The 21129-nt window shown below is 43.7% G+C and overlaps 1 protein-coding gene across 3 annotated transcripts in view; it reads right to left on the bottom strand.

Moving 5' to 3' along the window:
* The window catches only part of LOC149191514 (nodulin MtN21 /EamA-like transporter family protein), a 338056-nt gene that overhangs the window by 51080 nt on the left and 265847 nt on the right, over positions 1-21129 (bottom strand). The gene's annotated exons all lie outside the window — the stretch shown is intronic.

Below are 21129 nucleotides of genomic sequence, written 5' to 3' on the forward strand. Positions count from 1 at the left end.
AAAGAGATGTGCTCTCTGACATGATAGAGGATGGTAGCTTAGGCTCCCCTCCGATTTTAAATTCTTCTTCTTTTAGATTCAAGAATGTTCAACATATGAGTTGAAAAAATCGAGAGATAAGGTGGGATAAACAAAAATGAATAGAGATGAGCAGTGTTAACATTTGATGACGAGATACTTGAGAGAAGATATGATTTGACGACAGGATATTTGCGATGATTACATGATGCAGTTGGAATTTCTCCCTAGCTGAGAGGGAGTGTTAATTTGGTAGCTTGGTGACAAATTCCAACCATGGGACGAGATTCTTCTTTTCAAGAGGACCGATTTTGACTATTGAGGTGCTCAATTTTGACAAGAGAAAGTGTATTTTTGAATTAAAGTCCACATGTGCACATTTGATTAGGTCGGCCTTAAAGCAAATTAGACACTCTTGCAAGTCTATAAATACAAGTGACCTTAACCTCATTTGGACATCATCATGAGATATTCTTCTATTCGCTTCTTTGTTTTTGTCTCGCACAGGTCTGAGGCACTTCGCAGAACTGGCTCGCACAAGTCCAAAATTGAAAGGTCTGAAGCTTGAGCCTTGCACACATGTCTAGGGTTTTGGTTTTCAACCATAGGCTTGTAACAGGAAATTTTGGACTATAACCACAAGCACGGAGGGTCATGCATGCGGTTGGAGGGTTTCAGTTACACGCACATCACTCTGCGTACCGTTGGGACCTAGGGTTTGGTTTGATCATTTGACTGCGGTTTTCCTCATTTGACCGCAATGTTCAGCAGGTGACCGCAGGCATCTGAAGCGGGGTTTTGGTTATTAGCTTTGTTGGGTTCATCTTATGGACGTTGATTAGTTGATTGTGTTGATATGACTATGGTTGAAGATATGGATCATTGTACTCTTTTTTTTGTTGTTGAATCATTCAATGACAATCTAATAAGAAGAAGAATTTGAAAGGGTTTTCCCAACAGTGGGTTTTGCCCTAGTCATTGACCAATCCTGGTGTCTCTATGTGTGAATGCTTTTCTTCTATTGCTCCTTTATGTTCTGTTGCATTGATGATGATATTGTTCTTTCTATATAGTTGCATATGTCGTTGAATAATGATGTAAATATGTGAGCGTCATATTTTCCCACCTCCTGCCCACAACATCCTCCATGTGTTTGGATTTGCATTCGCTTTGGGATTTGATGCATCAGTAATCATATAGACAAGCATATTTATATTGACTTGATGATATGTTGGTTCCACTGGCTTTATGATTACACTTAATAATAGCTTCGTCATATGCATGTTAGGGTAGGATGCATTGCATGATGATTTTTGCATTAGAACTAACCGCATATGATGCTTCTCATGATAGATTAGATTGCATTAAGTTATAAAAAAAATTGCATATATTATTTCTTGTTGGTTCATGGCCTAACATTAAGCATGGGTGATCATAAGACACCGTGAAAAACATGTTGCCCCGTGGCTTTGATCTTTGACATGTGCAGATAACAGGTCTACAATGACCAAGAGATTGTTGGAGTTCTCGTGACCTCTCGTTCAAGCAGCCTCGTCCACTCCTTCGAGAGATGACGTCCCAATTGGAGTCAGATGTTGCCCACCACCTCGTGGGTGATATCCCCAGGAGAAAATTTTTCTCATGTCCCTTCTCAAATAGATTTGTAACAATGTGTTGGTACACGATTTTGCACAATTTTGGCTAAGGAAGAGAACCCATCATTTTCGACTTAGGGATTTAGGAGGCTATTCGACTTTATTTGGTTGCTAGTGAAATGTGGGGGCCACCGACATGGGAGTTCAAATCGGCCCATTCGAATAGCTCGGAGGGAAAGTCGAATAGGTGGATGGAGGGGCTCACATGAGGCTAGGGAGGCCCAAGGAGTTATAAGGAGGGAGCAGTTCTCATTTTGGATTCATTCTTACACCTTGCAATCAAAATTACTTGACTGTTCGCTCTGCTCTTTAGCTGAGTCAACCGGTTGTTTAGCCATGAATCTCTCAAACAGGAGATTCAACCTCTACTTCGGGGGACCATCCATGCCCGCCCTAGAGTGGCAGTTCCATAAGTATTTCAGGAGTTTTGGGAGTGTGTTACAACACTACCATTCAGCCACAACAAGGAGCGCGTATTTCTGGCTAGTTGGAGAATACGCAAGGGGGAGTTTGGAGCTATCAGTGATCAAGCATTTGCTGGGAGAGTTAAACGATTGGGAGAGTAGCAAAGGGCCAACCTTTCTTGTGAGTTTTGGAGCCAACAGAGCCAGCATCCCAGCAGTTCGAATTACTGGGCTTGTGACAACGCAAAGGGCCAGTCTAGCAATTTCGTGAACTAAGGAGTAGGTGTCATAGGCTGGAAGCCCATCCAGGAACTCAGGGGATTGATAGAAGAGGCCAGCCCAGCACTTTGGGTCCATTTCTAGGAGGATTTACAGGCTGTTAAGATTAGGTATGTTCTATGCTAGAGAAATTTATTTAAATTTTCACAGTTAGCAATCACATCAGCATTACGATAAACTGCAGATAGAACATAAATATAATATGCAGAAGACAAGCCAAGACAAGAGGACACAAGATATGGCGCAAGCCAGGGACAAACCCCACAATGTGTGGGGAAACCCTTTGATCAAATCTTCTTTTATCTTCAAAGTTCAGCAGAGAAAGTGTTGGCATTATGATTCTGGTATGGCTCTATGTTACAGATGTTGTACTTGATGGCAACACTCTCAAGTGGCAATGCTCTGTTCAGGCTCTCAAAATGTTGGAAATTAAGAGGTACGCAGGTGAATGGTTCAAAAGGTGCGGACCCGTAGGTACGCCAGCCAGGAGGTGCGTTCATACCCGCAAGTTACCCGTTCATGAGGTGCGGACCCCCAGTTCACTCACTTCAAGGCAGAGAAGCGCGCTCACGTGGGGTTTCTTATGTTTGGCCCGTGGTATTTAGCCCGCCGTTCTTGATTCTATGGTTTTGGCCCGTGGTATAGGATCAAATTTAGCCCCGGTTTGGATCCCTTGTATTGGTTATTGATGGTTTTGTCCCATGGTGTGAATAAAGGCTTGACTATAAATAGGGAAGGAGATCACTTGGCTAAGGCATCTTTTGCAAATTGAATATCTTAAGATCTGAAATATTGGGTTATCGGTTTAAAAGCTTGATCTATATAAAAGTGAAGTTGAAAGTGAATCTATGAAGTGTGATCTCTCGGGCGCATGATCAGATCTGGGCATCTGACTATCTGTGGCACACTGGTGGACTGCCAATTTGGCCCTAATCAGAGGTTCATAGGAGATTAACGGTGCAAGTGCGGGGGTACGCACAGCAGAAGAAGGCGCAGTGCGTGGGTACGCACAGCAGAAGAAGGCGCAGTGCGTGGGTACGCAGCGCGACAGAAGTCCAGGTGCGGTGGTTCGCAGTGAAGAGAAAGCAGAAGCGCGGAGGTACGCTGTGCGACAGAAGCCGCAGGTGCGTGGACACAGTGAAAGTACGCGGCGCGATAGAAGCAGTGACTGCGGAGGCACAGTGAAAGTACGCGGCGCGATAGAAGCAGTGGGTGCGGGGGCACAGTATTGGTACGCGGCACATTTAAAGGTACAGTGCGTGGATACGCAGTGCAGTTCAAGGCTCTCTGCGGGGATACACAGAGGCACAGAAGGTGAAGTGCGAAGCCCCGCAGCCCAGATAAAGAAAAACTGCGGATCTGTCTTAAAAACATTTGTTGATTATCTTTTATCTATTGCTGCAGAGTTCTGGGTTTATATTTCTGGTACTGTCTTTCTGTTTACAGCATTCTGAGAAGTTGGGTGACTCTTGGTTGATTGTATAAGGAGTTTGGGTAATTTGCATGTACTTGATGATTATTTGATATTCTTGGATCCAGTTTGAAAATTTATGAAAAGTGGTCCTTGAAAGAAAAGAAGTAGGGGGTTGTAGCTCCCTTCCAGAAGAGATTGGAAAACGAGAGAGAGTTGTAGCTCTCTGCAGGTTGCAGCCTGTGTACTGGTAAAGGACTGCACTAGTACAAAATCATTGTAAAAGGAGTTTCTAATTTGAAAGAAGATAGAGACATATTGCAGCAGGTGGTTTTCACCCACATTGGGTTTCCACCTTATATCTGGTGTTCTTTGGTGTGTCTATTTGTTTTTCTTGTTCATGCTCATTATTTTATGGCACTGACATGCAAAAATAATTCAAAGTATAAATAAGGAAGATTTATTAAAAGAACTTGATAATACTGATTCACCCCCCCTCTCAGTATTATTTCCAACAATTGGTATCAGAGCAGGTCCTTCAGAGAAGCTTGATCGCTTGAAGGAAAATCACTCATCATGAGCAACTACGAGAGGGAAGCATCAATCGGGCCACCAATTTTTGATGGGACAAACTTCAATTATTGGAAAGTAAGAGTTATTGCCTATCTTCAATCTCTTGGTACAGAAGTTTGGGATATCATAGATACAGGCTACACTTTTCCTTCAGCTACTCCTACAGATCCGGCCGAAAAGAAGAAATATGAAACAAATGCTAAAGTAGTCAATACTTTGTTGGGATGCTTATCTCAAACAGAATTCGTGAAGGTTATGCAATATAAATCCGCAAAAGAAATATGGGACAAGATTGTCTTGAGCTACGAAGGAGATGAACAGGTAAAGCGTGCTAAACTTCAAACCCTCAGGATTCAGTATGAGAATCTCAGAATGTATAATGATGAAAGTGTGGCTAACTATTTCCTTCGGGTAGACGAAATTGTTAATTGCATGAAAAACTTGGGTGAAGAAATAAAAGAGGCTATTGTGGTTGAAAAGGTTCTAAGATCATTGTCCCCCAAGTTTGAATCTAAAGTGTCTGCAATAGAAAAAAAGGAAAATCTACGAACTCTTACTATGTCTCAGCTACACGGAATTCTAACTGCTTATGAAATGAGAAAGGGAGGTCCATCAGACAGAAGAGAAGCTGCTTTCAAGGCTTCAGGCAAAGGAGACTACTATGAAGCAAGTCACGTGCCAGAAGAAGAAGAAGAATCAAATTTTGTCAGAAATCTTCAACGGGGTACTGGAAGGTTCAGAGATAAGTTACCTTTTAAATGTTTTGCTTGTGGAAGAGTAGGTCATTATGCTGCGAAATGTCCTCATAAGGATAAGATTGACAAAGGAAAGGAACCTGCTAGATGGAACAAGAAACAGAAAAATAAGAAAAGCTACTACACTCATGAAGATAGTGATGGTCTATCAAATAGTGATGAAGATGAACGAGGTAATGACTATAAACTTTTAATGGCATTTGAAGATGATGATTACATGGATGCTATAGATGTGGATAGCTTTTATGAAGAAATTTCTAGACTCAAGACATGTATAGAAGAAAAGAATAGGATCATTGATACCCTACAACTTCAAATTGATGAAAAAGAAAAATATCTTGAAAAGTTAGAAGGTGAAATTGTTGGTCTTAGAAAAGAGATTGAGAAAACAAAGGCTATTAATCTTAAGTTTGTCAAAGGATCTGAAACTCTGGATGAGATCATCAATGTACAGCGTTCTCCTCTAAACAAGACAGGTCTGGGCTATAATGGAGAAACTTCTCAAGCATCCACCTCAAGAAGTTATCTTGATGCAGCAAGAAGGAATGAGCAAAAGCACAATGGAGATCACCAGGTAAAGCAGGGACAAATTGCAAACAAAGACTATCAGGGGCAATCCGTCTTAAGGGTGAACAAAAGCTACAACCAGCCACAGGTAAAATCTTCTCAATTTGGTTCAAGAATGGATGACAATAGAAATTACAATCATTTGGATGGTAGATTTGATAATCGCAGAAGTTTCTTCAATGGACAATGTTTCTCTTGCCATAACTTTGGTCACAAAGCAGCTCAATGTGTTGCATATAAAACAATCATGACTAGAGAAGCTCAAAAACAAAGAAATATGACCGGGATTACAAAAAGGACCTATAACAACTTTTCGGCGCTTGAAAATAAAGTTGAATGTTCTATTTGCAATAACTTTGGTCATGAAGATTCTGAATGCAGGAGCAGGTTTCAGCAGACAAAGGAACAAGCCTCAAGCACCAAAACATGGAGAATAAAGGAACCACAAACAGAAAGATGTGGGATAGCATTTTATGCAGAGGGACAGGAAAATCTATGGTACATTGACAGTGGATGTTCGAAGCATATGACAGGTGATAAAGAAAAACTTGAATCATATTCTGCTTTAGAAAAGGGAAAGAAAGTTTCTTTTGGAAATGATACCCCTGTAGCTATAAAAGGAAAAGGCACTGCTCAGTTAAAAGAAAAGGTCAAAGCTGGAAATGTTTTGTATGTTGATGGATTGAAGCATAATCCTCTGAGTGTCAGCCAGATGTGTGATCAAGGAACCGAGGTGATATTTAGATCAAATGGATGTCTTGTTCGTGATCTTGATACAGGTAAAACAGTGATCAAAGGTGAAAGAACTCCAAATAATCTATACATATTTGAAGAAGGACAACAACAATGCTATCTAAGCAAGGATGATGAACACTGGTTATGGCACCGGAGGTTGGGGCATCTAAGCTTTTCACAAATAAGGAAAGCATGCAAATATCAGGCAGTTCGCGGTCTTCCAGATATCAAAATTCCAGACAACACCATATGCAAATCATGTTAGTTTGGAAAGCAAACCAGAACTAACTTTCCGGAGAAGGAAGGATCAGCTAGCATGCCTCTTGAGCTAGTACATACAGATGTATGTGGTCCATTCAGGAAAAGGACACCTCGAGGAGAAGAATACTTGATATTATTCATTGACGATTTCTCCAGGTTTGTCTGGTTAGGACTTATGAAGCACAAAGATGAAGCATTCGAAAAATTCAAATCCTTTAAAGCCTTGGTTGAAAATGAATCAGGATACAAAATTAAGTGCCTCAGATCTGACAGAGGTGGGGAGTTTACCTCAAATGAATTTTTCGATTTCTGTGAAGAACATGGGATAAGAAGAGAATTCTCTACAGCTAGAACTCCTCAGCAAAATGGAGTGGTGGAAAGAATGAACAGAACAGTCCAACAAATGGCTCGTGCTATGCTTGATGAGTCTGGAACTCCCGCAACTTTCTGGGGTGAAGCAGCATATGCTGCGGTTGTTATTCTCAACAAAACAAATGTCCGGGTGAACAGCACTCAAACCCCTCATGAGCTCTGGTATGGTGAGACTCCTTCGGTAAAGCACTTCAAAATCTTTGGGAGCAAATGCTATATTAAGAATACTGATGAGCAACTTGGCAAACTTGAACCTAGAGCAGATGAAGGCATTCTTCTTGGTTATTCTCCACACAGCAAAGCATACAAGTGTTACAATAAAAGACTTGGAAGAATTGTTGACAGCATTGATGTAGTGGTTGATGAGAAGGGATACATTCCTAGGCAAGTAAATCATGAAGATATTGAAGAAGATGAAGACTACCCTCAAAGACAGAATGATGAAGAAGAAGAACCTCAAGAAGAACCAGAGGAGCAGATAAGGATAGAAGAGAAGACTCCATCCAGATATGTTCAGAAGAATCATCCAGAATCTCAGATTTTGGGGCAAAAAGAAGCAGGTGTACAAACAAGAAGAACAATTGCAAAAGCTTCAAGCTATTTGGCATTACTCTCTTCCACTGAACCACAAAATGTGAAAGAGGCATGCAAAGATGAATGTTGGGTCAAAGCAATGGATGAAGAACTTGAGCAGATCGAAAAGAACAACACTTAGGAGTTAGTTCCTAGACCAAAGGATAAGAATGTTATAGGGACAAAATGGGTCTTCAAAAATAAATTGAATGAAAATGGAGAAGTAATTAGAAACAAGGCCAGACTTGTTTGTAAAGGGTATGCGCAGCAAGAAGGAATAGATTTTGAAGAAACTTTTGCTCCTGTTGCAAGACTTGAGGCCATCCGAATGTTCCTTTCTCTCTCAAGCTTTCAAAACTTCAAAGTATTTCAAATGGACGTGAAATCAGCGTTTCTGAATGGAGACTTGGAAGAAGAAGTATACATTGAGCAGCCAGATGGTTTCATTCTTGGAAATGATCCAAATCTTGTATGCAGATTGAAAAAGGCTCTCTATGGTCTCAAACAAGCTCCAAGGGCTTGGTACTATCGTTTGGACAAATATCTTCATCAACAAGGTTTTTCAAAAGGATCAGGAGATAGCAATCTTTATATAAAAGTTGAAAACGACAAATTGCTAATACTTGTTGTGTATGTAGATGACATTATTTTTGGCAGCAATGAAGAAGCTATGAGTCAAAGCTTTGCCTTGGTAATGCAAAAAGAATTCGAAATGTCCTTGCTGGGAGAACTGACATATTTTCTTGGTTTGCAAATCCAACAAAAAGAATGAGGGATCTTTTTGTCTCAAACCAAGTATCTCAAGCAAATTTTGAAGAAATATGGCATGGAAGATGCAAAACCAGTATGTACACCCATGGTCACAGGATGTAGCCTCAGTGCAAATGATGAATCAGCAGCAGTGCATCAACCAACCAACAGATCTATGATTGGAAGTCTACTTTATTTGACAGGTACCCGACCAGACATAATGCATGCAGTAGGAATAGTTGGAAGATTTCAGGCAAATCCAAAGGAAACTCATCTTCAGGCAGTAAAGAGAATCTTCAAATATCTTCAAGGAACTCAAAACTATGGCTTATGGTATCCTAGAGATACAGATCTCACACTTCATGCTTATACAGATGCAGATTGGGCCGGAAGCGTGGATGACAGGAAGAGCACAAGCGGTGGCGCATTCTTTATGGGTTCCAGATTAGTATCTTGGTTCAGCAAGAAACAGAGTTCGATTGCCTTGTCTACAGCTGAAGCGGAATATGTTGCTGCTGCATCTTGCTGCACTCAACTCCTTTGGATGATGCAGACCTTGCAAGATTTTCAAATCACTTGTACACCACCTATCTCCATCTTATGTGATAATACAAGTGCAATCAGCATTTCAAAGAACCCAGTCATGCATTCAAAGACCAAGCACATACCAATCAAGTATCACTTTCTCCGGGAACAAGTGCTTGAACAAAAGGTCAAGTTGGAGTATGTTCCTTCTAAGGAACAAGTTGCTGATATACTCACCAAACCATTGCCCAGGGAGACTTTTGAATACCTCAGGCAAAAGCTGGGGGTTGTTGATGCATCATCATGTTGTTGAATCTCTTCTGATTGTTGGTTGTACGCAAGGCTCATCTGGGGTATATGCGTACATGTGCTGGGTTGCGGATTGGTCGAAGATCGAATGGCACAGGTTCAGGGGGAGCATATAATGCATTGTTGGCATTATGGAGGAAGTACAGAAGGAGATCATGGATGTTGGTCTGAATATTGCTGCAATATGCCTCTATCTCTTTCATGGTCATTTATGGTGTTTGGTGGATTATGGTTCTTCTTTGCAGATCTGCTTTATAGTCAGGGGGAGCATGTTCTTAGGGGGAGCATAACCCTTTGCCCTTGATGTCAAAGGGGGAGAATTGTTGAGGATCTTGAGGTTGCCATCAAGTCCAAAGGGGGAGATTGTTGGCATTATGATTCTGGTATGGCTCTATGTTACAGATGTTGTACTTGATGGCAACACTCTCAAGTGGCAATGCTCTGTTCAGGCTCTCAAAATGTTGGAAATTAAGAGGTACGCAGGTGAATGGTTGAAAAGGTGCGGACCCGCAGGTACGCCGGCCAGGAGGTGCGTTCATACCCGCAGGTTACCCGTTCATGAGGTGCGGACCCCCAGTTCACTCACTTCAAGGCAGAGAAGCGCGCTCACATGGGGTTTCTTATGTTTGGCCCGTGGTATTTAGCCCGCCGTTCTTGATTCTATGGTTTTGGCCCGTGGTATAGGATCAAATTTAGCCCCGGTTTGGATCCCTTGTATTGGTTATTGATGGTTTTGTCCCATGGTGTGAATAAGGGCTTGACTATAAATAGGGAAGGAGATCACTTGGCTAAGGCATCTTTTGCAAATTGAATATCTTAAGATCTGAAATATTGGGTTATCGGTTTAAAAGCTTGATCTATATAAAAATGAAGTTGAAAGTGAATCTATGAAGTGTGATCTCTCGGGCGCATGATCAGATCTGGGCATCTAACTATCTGTGGCACACTGGTGGACTGCCAATTTGGCCCTAATCAGAGGTTCGCAGGAGATTAACGGTGCAAGTGCGGGGGTACGCACAGCAGAAGAAGGCGCAGTGCGTGGGTACGCAGCGCGACAGAAGTACAGGTGCGGTGTTCTGCAGTGAAGAGAAAGCAGAAGCGCAGAGGTACGCGATGCGACAGAAGCCGCAGGTGCGTGGACACAGTGAAAGTACGCGGCGCGATAGAAGCAGTGACTGCGGAGGCACAGTGAAAGTACGCGGCGCGATAGAAGTAGTGACTGCGGAGGCACAGTGAAAGTACGCGGCGCGATAGAAGCAGTGGGTGCGGGGGCACAGTATTGGTACGCAGCACATTTAAAGGTACAGTGCGTGGATACGCAGTATAGTTCAAGGTTCTCTGCGGGGATACGCAGAGGCACAGAAGGTGAAGTGCGAAGCCCCGCAGCCCAGATAAAGAAAAACTGCGGATCTGTCTTAAAAACATTTGTTGATTATCTTTTATCTATTGCTGCAGAGTTCTGGGTTTATATTTCTGGTACTGTCTTTCTGTTTACAACATTCTTAGAAGTTGGGTGACTCTTGGTCGATTGTATAAGGAGTTTGGGTAATTTGCATGTACTTGATGATTATTTGATATTCTTGGATCCAGTTTCAAAATTTATGAAAAGTGGTCCTTGAAAGAAAAGAAGTAGGGGGTTGTAGCTCTCTTCCAGAAGAGATTGGAAAACGAGAGAGTTGTAGCTCTCTGCAGGTTGCAGCCTGTGTACTGGTAAAGGACTGCACCAGTACAAAATCATTGTAAAAGGAGTTTCTAATTTGAAAGAAGATAGAGACATATTGTAGCAGGTGGTTTTCACCCACATTGGGTTTCCACCTTATATTTGGTGTTCTTTGGTGTGTCTATCTGTTTTTCTTGTTCATGCTCATTATTTTATGGTACTGACATGCAAAAATAATTCAAAGTATAAATAAGGAAGATTTATTAAAAGAACTTGATAATACTGATTCACCCCCCCTCTCAGTATTCTTTCCAACAGAAAGAGAGAGAGAGAGAGAGAGTACAATTACAACAGAAGTCAACACTTTGACTTGACAAGATAAGAGAACAGATCTTCATCATGAAGATGACATAATGAGGTTGCAAATCTGATGACAGGGACTGCAGATCTAAACTTAGGTGACGACATATTTCTTCAAGGTGATCCCATCACCGTACTGCATCCAATCATGCTACATCTTCCAGAATGCTGTCCTTTTCCGGCAGTACTAGTTGTCGCTGCTATATGAGCTGGTGCATCAAACTTCAGTTCTCATCCTTTATACAGTCATGATCCAAGTTGAGATTTCAGTACTGCCATACTTGCAAGACTGATTTGTGCAACCCTTAACACAATCTATGCTGCTGGCTATGGCCTGTGGCCTAGCCCAGCAGCAAGTAAGGTCTACACACAGTACCCAGCTATCTTTATCCTTGAACAGCAATGTCTTCCAATCTTCTCCTGAGAGATCTTCTTAGACAGACTTGATTGACCTTCTCTCTGAGGCTGCACTAGACACAGTCACTTGATGCATAACGTGGTGACTGGTTAGGGTATTTCTTCATTGTAGTTCTGCCCCTCAAGAACAATGTCAACATGCTCAGAACAGATCTCAAATGAGTCACGCTGTCACCTACAACAATGTGGCATAAGGACATATCCTCTAAGCTGTGATATAATTACTTTTAGCTGTCTTTCCTTACAACGTCTTAAGGTACCCTCAATTGCTATGTATAGAAGCCTCCCCTTTGCTGCGTGTGAGTGCCTTTTCTTGTTGCATATAAACCTCTTGGATTGTGACCAGACAGCGTATAGATTAGGTGACTTTCAGACCTGTGGCAAGGGCTCTTTTAGAGCTTCCTTAGACAACGGATGGAAGGTCCCATATATATCTCCTTGCTGCGTAAACAGGTCTCCTCTAGGACTGTGTATAGATCCTCTTTCTGACTGCGGATAAAGAGTCTCTTTCTTGCTGCGTATAGGGTCAATAGACAGCGGCTTCAAGCCTTCATTTAGGGCCTATATTAGCCCTCCTCTCATCTGCGGATTGAGCCTTTTGAGACAGCATATAGAGGCTTATTTATGTTGCTTATAAGTCTCCTCTTTTCTGTGTGTAGGTGTCTTCATAAGCCTACGACTAGGGCATATCTTTACTGCGACTATGGTTGCAGCTACGGCTTTATTATGACAGCGGCTAGGTCTCCTCTCTAGGGCTGCATTTAGATGTCTCCCTTAACTGCGTACTAGGCCCTCCTCCTTGTTGTGGATTAGGCCTCTCTCTACTGCGGTTAGGGCTTCCTTTAGTCAACGGAATAGGGCTTCTTTAGACTGCGTATAAGTGCCTCCCTTCACTGCGGCTAGATATCTACGGCTGGGGCAACGTACAGCAGCGAGGCCATTACTTGACTGACCAGCGTATCATTCATGATGTCTCTCTCCTTCACCAAAAACCCAGACGTGGAGAGGAGGAGACTACTCAAGAATGAGTTGTGCTAATGACTCCAAATCCTCTCTTATTTATACTAAAGGCGGATGATTGAATAGACATGACGGTTGGGCTTCTAGAGCCTACATAAGAGCTGGTCGGCTTGACTATAATTACATAAACAAAATAAATTCATATCTCCATAAATACTTATCGGAATCGGATGATCTTTGGATCAATCCTACACCTCTCGACGAGAGGGATCCAATAAAAATATCAGCTGCCAGAAATAAGCTAACCCACATGGATTTTGGCCCTAGTTGCCAATTTAACACTCCCTCTCAACTAGGGAGAACTCCATCCGCTGATCCATATGTACGACTGTACTATCTCTTCCATCAGTGCTCTGCTGGCTCTGCTCTATTCTACTCAGCTCTACTGGCTCTCCTAGCTCTGCTTTGCTCAGCGCTGTTGGCTCTGCTAGATCTGCTCTGCTCAGCTCTGCTGGCTCTGCTAGTTCTGCTTTGCTCAACGCTGTTGGCTCTACTAGCTCTGCTCTGCTCAACTCTGCTGAACTATGAAGAAGAAGAATTGATCGAGAATGAGTCATATCATTCTCCACTAACTCGAAGTTAGTCTCAGAGTGCGTACCACTGGTCCCAGACCAGTCTCAACCGACCCGAAGTCAGCGTCATAGTATGTACGACTCTCACTGGTCCCAGACCAGTACTGCACTAACACGAAGTCAGTCTCGGAGTATGTACCACTGGTCCCAGACCAGTCTCAGCCGACCCGAAGTCAGCGTCATAGTATGTACAACTCCTACCACTGGTCCCAGACCAGTATCATTGATCCCAGATCAATGGAGGACATCCTAGCGTAGGGAGTACGGTAGATACAACGATGCGTCCATCGGTACTACTATGGTCCCTAACTTCATTTCCCTGCTCATTGATCAGATGAGAGGTACTTCCCATGAGTCCCAGACTGCATGGGTAGGATGCCTCGACAGGAGAACTTAATCAATCTTGTCCTCACAGGAGAACACATCAATCCTGCTACAATCGCCATGGAGAACACATCAATCCAGGTTGCCATGGAGAACACATCAATCCAGGCCTCACAGGAGAACTAATCATCCTGCTACACAAGAGAGTGAATCATCTTGTCCCACAAGAGAGCGAATCATCTTGTCCCACAAGAGAGCGAATCATCTTGTTTCAGCGCGCACCATCAGGGGAGGGTGAGTCACCTTGTGGTCGTATGTTGCTCCAATAGAACTGCAAGCCCCCCAAAGCTCCTAGAGCTCAATGTATGCAGCACGCAGGACCCTTTTACAAAGGTCTCTCGACGACTCCAAGTCGTTCGGGAAAATCACAAATTTGATCTTTCCTCAGGGCTCTGTGCTGTACATCATCTCTGTGTGATGGAGCCTCCTTGATCATCGACTTACCATATCCCAGATAAGGCAGTAATTGATGTCTATCTGCTGGAGCAAATGTCAAATACGGGATTCCTCAATAATCGAATCCCATCTCTGGTTGTCACAAAGATTCACAGTGGTATTCATCATGTGTACAAACAGCTCACTGAAGAGCTTCAGCAACCAGACTGCCTCACAGAAGGCCATACTATCAGCAATGTATTCTGCCTTGGTGGTGCTCTGAGTCACCGACTTCTGCTTCCTGCTCATCCAGGATATCAAGGCAGATTCCAAACAGCACTGAGAAGTGCTCTAGTGATCCTCCATACTTCCTGCCCACTCATCATTCGAATAATCATGTGGTTTCATATTCCCGGCAGTGTATCTCAATTCATGAGAGATTGTGCCCTGAAGATATCTTAGAAGATTCTTGGCACCAATCTAGTGAGGCTCAACCAAATATGAGCTCACCATGCTAACTGCAACACAGATGTCCGGACGGAGGTTCTCCAAGAACATCAATGCGAATGAGTTTATGAATTTCAAAGGCATTCCCAAATCAGGTCCGACATCACTACCATATAACTTCTTGAAAGTTAAGATCCTCGAGGTAGTCACAGGCTTGCAACTTATCTTCCCACATTCAGAATCCAACTCCCTCTGTCTCCTATAAATGAGAGGGTCTGCACCTGTCAGACATAGGTGCCGGTACGAGAGGTTTAGCATCCACAACCTTCGAGTAATGGTTTTGGATCGGTTTCACTCCTAGTGAATCTCAGCTGCATTAGACAGATATCAATCCTCTCATACTACGCCTGAGGTGATTTGCTTCAAGCCATAAAGGGCTTTCTTCCACCTGTATACATGAGATTCCTGATCATGAGTCTCAAACTCCTTGGGTTGTTCCAAGCCTATGGACCTGCTGTAAGAGGGGAATGGTCCCCTTATAATATTTTCCTTCGGTACATTTCAAACATGTACTTTCATGCTTCTTTTTGAATTCGGGCATCCTAGTGACCATCTGATTCCTGTAACTTGATACAACCTTGAACTCAAAAACATCTTTAAAAGATCTATTTTCAAACACGTACCTTTCCATCGATAAGTGCCACCCTGTAACCAGGTTCGATCAGGTACATAAAAGAGATTTTGGGGTTCCTTGATTTCGTGGAAGAGTCAACCATTTCCTTGATGACCTGCATTACCAGTCATTCTTTTGATCATGAGGATGTCCCAGGGATGATTGCTATCTTCATCAAGAGATGTCTCTCTGCCACTCCTTCGCATAACGGCCGAACTTATTTCAACAAGGCATCCGTCTTTCCTTCCACCCTTAGATCCGAACTTCCCAATGAAGTGATCTTAAGATGGACCATCAGAATCTTCCGCTGCGCCATTCTGATAACATTCTCTGCTTTGACTTCACCCTAGGTGAATTATGAGGAACCCATTGATCCTTCTGTCTTGTCCCAACTGTCTTTAGTGATTTCTCTTTCACTCTTGCTTGGGCATTGTCTTCACCTCAGCTCTGATACCATGTTAAGATTAGGTATGTTCTATGCTAGAGCAATTTATTTAAATTTTCACAGTTAGCAATCACATCAGCATTACGATAAACTGTAGATAGAACATAAATATAATATGCAGAAGATAAGCCAAGACAAGAGGACACAAGATATGGCACAAGCCAGGGACAAACCCCACAATGTGTGGGGAAACCCTTTGATCAAATCTTCTTTTATCTTCAAAGTTCAGCAGAGAAAGAGAGAGAGAGAGAGAGAGAGAGAGTACAATTACAACAGAAGTCAACACTTTGACTTGACAAGATAAGAGAAGAGATCTTCATCATGAAGATGACATAATGAGGTTGCAGATCTGATGACAGGGACTGCAGATCTAAACTTAGGTGACGACATATTTCTTCAAGGTGATCCCATCACCGTATTGCATCCAACCATGCTGCATCCAATCATGCTACATCTTCCAAAATGCTGTCTTTTTCCGACAGTACTAGCTGTCGCTGCTATATGAGCTGGTGCATCAAACTTCAGTTCTCATCCTTTATACAGTCATGATCCAAGTTGAGGTTTCAGTACTGCCATACTTGCAAGACTGATTTGTGCAACCCTTAACACAATCTATGCTGCTGGCTATGGCCTTTGGCTTAGCCCAGCAGCAAGTAAGGTCTACACACAATACCCAGCTATCTTTATCCTTGAACAACAATGTCTTCCAATCTTCTCCTGAGAGATCTTCTTAGACAGACTTGATTTACCTTCTCTTTGAGTCTGCACCAGACACAGTCACTTGATGCATAACGTGGTGACTGGTTAGGGTATTTCTTCATTGTAGTTCTGCCCCTCAAGAACAATGTCAACATGCCCAGAACAGATCTCAAATGAGTCACGCTGTCACCTACAACAATGTGGCATAAGGACATATCCTCTAAGCTGTGATATGATTACTTTTAGCTGTCTTTCCTTACAGCGTCTTAAGGTACCCTCAATTGCTATGTATAGAAGCCTCCCCTTTGCTGCGTGTGAGTGCCTTTTCTTGCTGCATATAAACCTCTTGGATTGTGACCAGACAACGTATAGATTAGGTGACTTTCAGACCTGTGGCAAGGGCTCTTTTAGAGCTTTCTTAGACAGCGGATGGAAGGTCCCATATGTATCTCCTTGCTGCGTAAATAGGTCTCCTCTAGGACTCTGTATAGATCCTCTTTCTGACTGCGGATAAAGAGTTTCTTTCTGGCTGCGTATAGGGTCAATAGACAGCGGCTTCAGGCCTTCATTTAGGGCCTATATTGGCCCTCCTCTCATCTGCAGATTGAGCCTTTTGAGACAGCGTATAGAGGCTTATTTATGTTGCTTATAAGTCTCCTCTTTTCTGTGTGTAGGTGTCCTCATAAGCCTGCGACTAGGGCATATCTTTACTGCGGCTATGGCTGCAGCTACGGCTTCATTATGACAGCGGCTAGGTCTCCTCTCTAGGGCTGCGTTTAGATGTCTCCCTTAACTGCGTACTAGGCCCTCCTCCTTGCTATGGATTAGGCCTCTCTCTACTGCGGTTAGGGCCTCCTTTAGTCAACGGATTAGGGCTTCTTTAGACTGCGTATAAGTGCCTCCCTTCACTGCGGCTAGATATCTACGACTGGGGCAACGTACAGCAGCGAGGCCATTACTTGACTGACCAGCGTATCATTCATGATGTCTCTCTCCTTCACCAAAAACCCAGACGTGGAGAGGAGGAGACTACTCAAGAATGAGTTGTGCTAATGACTCCAAATCCTCTCTTATTTATACTAAAGGCGGATGATTGAATAGACATGACGGTTGGGCTTTTAGAGCCTACATAAGAGCTGGTCGGCTTGACTATAATTACATAAACAAAATAAATTCATATCTCCATAAATACTTATCGGAATCGGATGATCTTTGGATCAATCCTACACCTCTCGACGAGAGGGATCCAATAAAAATATCAGCTGCCAGAAATAAGCTAACCCACATGGAGTTTGGCCCTAGTTGCCAATTTAACACAAGCAGATTCCAGCAGGCCGAGTTTTGCAGTTGCAACTGAAGCTGTGCTCCAAAGGGGTCGAGTTTCTGAAGTCTAAACCAACAAAATTCCTTTCTGGGTTTTCCTGGGTTTTGGGCAAGGATCACACTCCTAATTTTATACAATTTTCTGTGCAGATCAAAGGGGTCAAACAGGGGTCCCAACCGAGCCAACAGCTAGAGGAGCAAAGGGGAATTTGGGCCAAAATTTCGAGGTCAACGTTTGGCCAATTCCTTCGTGAGTTTTCCTGGGTTTAGGCCAAGGAGCAAGGAGCTGAAATCTCATAATTTTCTGAGCACTGGGAACAGAGATTCCAGCCCTTCGAAGTCAGCAGACATAACAATTTTCTGGGGCAATGCAGTTCAATTTGGTGCAATAGTTGTAGCAACCTCCAATTCTGCATTCTCTCACCTAGGTTTTGTCAGCCCAGATGCATCATTCTATTTTAGTATTGTATTTTCTCCTGAAGAAGTAATAAAATGGCTCAACATTTCTCTATTTTCAATGTTTCCATGGGTGCTTAATGTATATTTCATTTTTCTGATTGTTGGATTGTTTGCATTCTTTGTAGATCACTTATATTCCTGATTAGGAACATTACAGTGGTATCAGATCCATAATCCTGGCTCAGCCTGTGGGAAAGATTAGAATCAAACATGGCGGTCACCTGGAATGAGGTGGTGAGGATACAACAAATGATGATTGATGTGGGGAAGAAGTTGATTCATTCCTCAGTTGGGAATCCAGACATGATTGCAACTGATGTGGAGTTATTGGGGGAGAACTGGAGGGCATACCAATCATTGGGTCATGGCATTCAGGCGTCCCTCTCTTTTTGGGAATTCTGTGAACTAAGGGGTATGCACAAACCAATGGAGATTCAGTGGGATTTTGCAGGGATGATGAGAAGTATTAAGAAAAAAGATGAAAGAGTAGTTGAAGGGGCCATGGTTGGCAAAGAGATAGTTGAGCATACACCCATTGATGAGGCGTCATCCATTGATGAGGTATTCGAGGTTGTGATCGAGTTCTCAAGTGATAACAATGCACCACAGGTTGGTGAGGTGTCGGAAGACAACTCCACTGTTGTTGAGGAGTCGATAGGTACAGAGGCCTCCAGATCTATGATGGAGTTGCAAGACAACAGTCGCCTACAGTTGACTGGTGAGCATGTTGTGGCTGTGCACATCAGGTTGTTTATGGAGGCCGTGATGGAGGAGGATGTGCAGCCATCCCTTAGGCTAGCCATGGGTGAGGGGCAGCATAGAGGCTGCACTTTGGGCTTTTAGCACAGTTCACTTCAGAGGCTCGCTGGCGGGGGTCTATAGCGTTATCAACCCACCCTTATGCATTGGATTGAGGGAGGCCGAGTTGTCTAGACGTACCCGAGGGGGTGGATAGGTTAGCAGGACTGAGCTGAGCATGAAACCACATCAGCTTGGAGGGCTTGTTCCTTCCATAGAGGATTACACATTCGATCTCTCCTTTGGGATTGGATGGCGAGAGGTAATGAGCTGGTACTCAATGGAGCAGGTTAGGCGATTGGATACATCCATGGCCACATGTCAGCAGAGGCCATGGATTACCAAAGGGACTCGAGGGCGGGACTATTTTTAGGATCCAGGTGGGATTTTCCATCACATCATCGAGATCGTAGGTGATGGTAGTAGCTACGGGATGGGTTTGACGCTTGAGCACACCCACATCTTCAGATCTCCATCAGAGCCCCAGTCAGCGCTAGTGATAGGATGGTTTGACAAGTGAGAAAACAAATTTCATGAGTTGTCTTGGCATATTGACAATGCATGGAGTCACAGGGTGACTAGCTTACTCTGGCAGGAGCTAGTAGGAGGATGAGGTGATCATCTGCAGGGGTGGCATATCGTTCATCACCGAGCCTACGTCTAGGGATCTAGTCCCGAGGGAGACATGTGTCACTCTTTTCTCAAGGCATGTCGAGACCGAGCATGAGCAGAGGATAGCGATTATGACTGAGGTAGTTTCCCAATATGTGTCCGGGCTCCAGACCTTATATTGGCACATTATCGAGAGGGCGGATGGCAGACCCAGGGGAGATGGTTGGCAGGGACAGGAGGGATCCACATACCCTGAGTCGATTATGAGTATCGGATACCCATATTTTGGTTGCATTCAGGGGGTAGCTCTTTGGCACACGTGGCTTCCAACGATCATTAGTACTACACAGTGACAGGCACAGGGAAGATCAGCCCACAATATATGGAGCCTATATAGTGATCACATGCAGGGACTAGAGACGAGGGCTAGAGGGATTCCATCGGTTGATAGGGCTATGCCGCAACAGGTCTGGCTATGGGATGCAGGGATTCAGTTGATCGATAGATCACTCGTGATGAGCGGAGTCGTGGCAGAGAGTGATATAGTTCGCTCTTGGGATGACACATGGGGGTTCACAGAGGGTTTCATCATATGGGGAGGCAGACATTCTCTGTTGCTGCACAGGTTCAGAGTTAGATTTGGATGGGTAGGCCTGGGTGCCATGGAGATGCCTAGGCAGGATGTGTCTCACCTCTTTTAGTATTCCACCATCGAGTTCCAGGAGAGGAGGATACTGACTACGCACGATGGGGAGTATGACATAGTCAGAGTAGCACAGCGTCAGCATGGTGGCACCACTCTAGGACTAGCAGGGAACTGGGGCATCACAACTCTTCATATCTCAATAACCTTTAGGGATGCGCCGACTACTGCAGGGGGAGATCATACAGATCTTCCATTGGGATTTAGCGAGTCACTGATCGAGCAGGGGACTTCTGGTACTTTCACCGGGCAGGATAGTGAGTGGGGTTGGGGGAGCTTCATGTTGTCCAGGATTGCCTGGGATCCTGGCATTGAAGGATCCTTCTATATGAGGACAGTGCAGAGGTTAGGCACGATCCAGTGGCACATCTGGGACCCTAGCACATTTTGCAGCGACAGTGGGGAGCAATAGTTAGAGAGGTTGCTTGCTCAGGCATTGCTCGAGGAAAAGCAATTTTTAGTGCATTGGAAAAGCTTGCCGGATTAGGATGCCACCTGAGAGGGTGAGCACATTTTGGAGCACCCAGCTGTGGGGTTGCTTGAGGGCAAGAAACATTTGGGACGGGAGGACTGTCATGTCCCTTCTCAAACACATTTGTAACAGGGTGTTGCCACACAATTTTGCACAATTTTGGCTAAGGAAGAGAACCCATAATTTTTTACTTAGGGACTTAGGATGCAATTCGACTTTATAAGGTTGCTAGTGGAATGTGGGGGCCACCCACATGGGAGTTCGAATTGGCCCATTCGAATAGCTTGGAGGGAAAGTCGATTAGGTGGATGGAGGGGCCCACATGAGGCTAGGGAGGCCCAAGGAGTTATAAGGAGGGATCAGCTCTCATTTTGGATTCATTCTTACACCTTGCAATCAAAATTACTTGATTGTTCGCTCTGCTGCTTAGCTGAGTCAACCGGTTGTTTAGCCAAGAATCTCTCAAGAGGGAGATTCAACCTCTACTTCGGGTGACCATCTGTGCCCACCCTAGAGAGGCAAT

Source organism: Pinus tabuliformis, chromosome 2_2 (genome assembly GCF_031772625.1).
Source record: "Pinus tabuliformis cultivar Carrire ecotype Pingquan chromosome 2_2, CPIR1, whole genome shotgun sequence".
Taxonomy (NCBI): Eukaryota; Viridiplantae; Streptophyta; class Pinopsida; order Pinales; family Pinaceae; genus Pinus; species Pinus tabuliformis.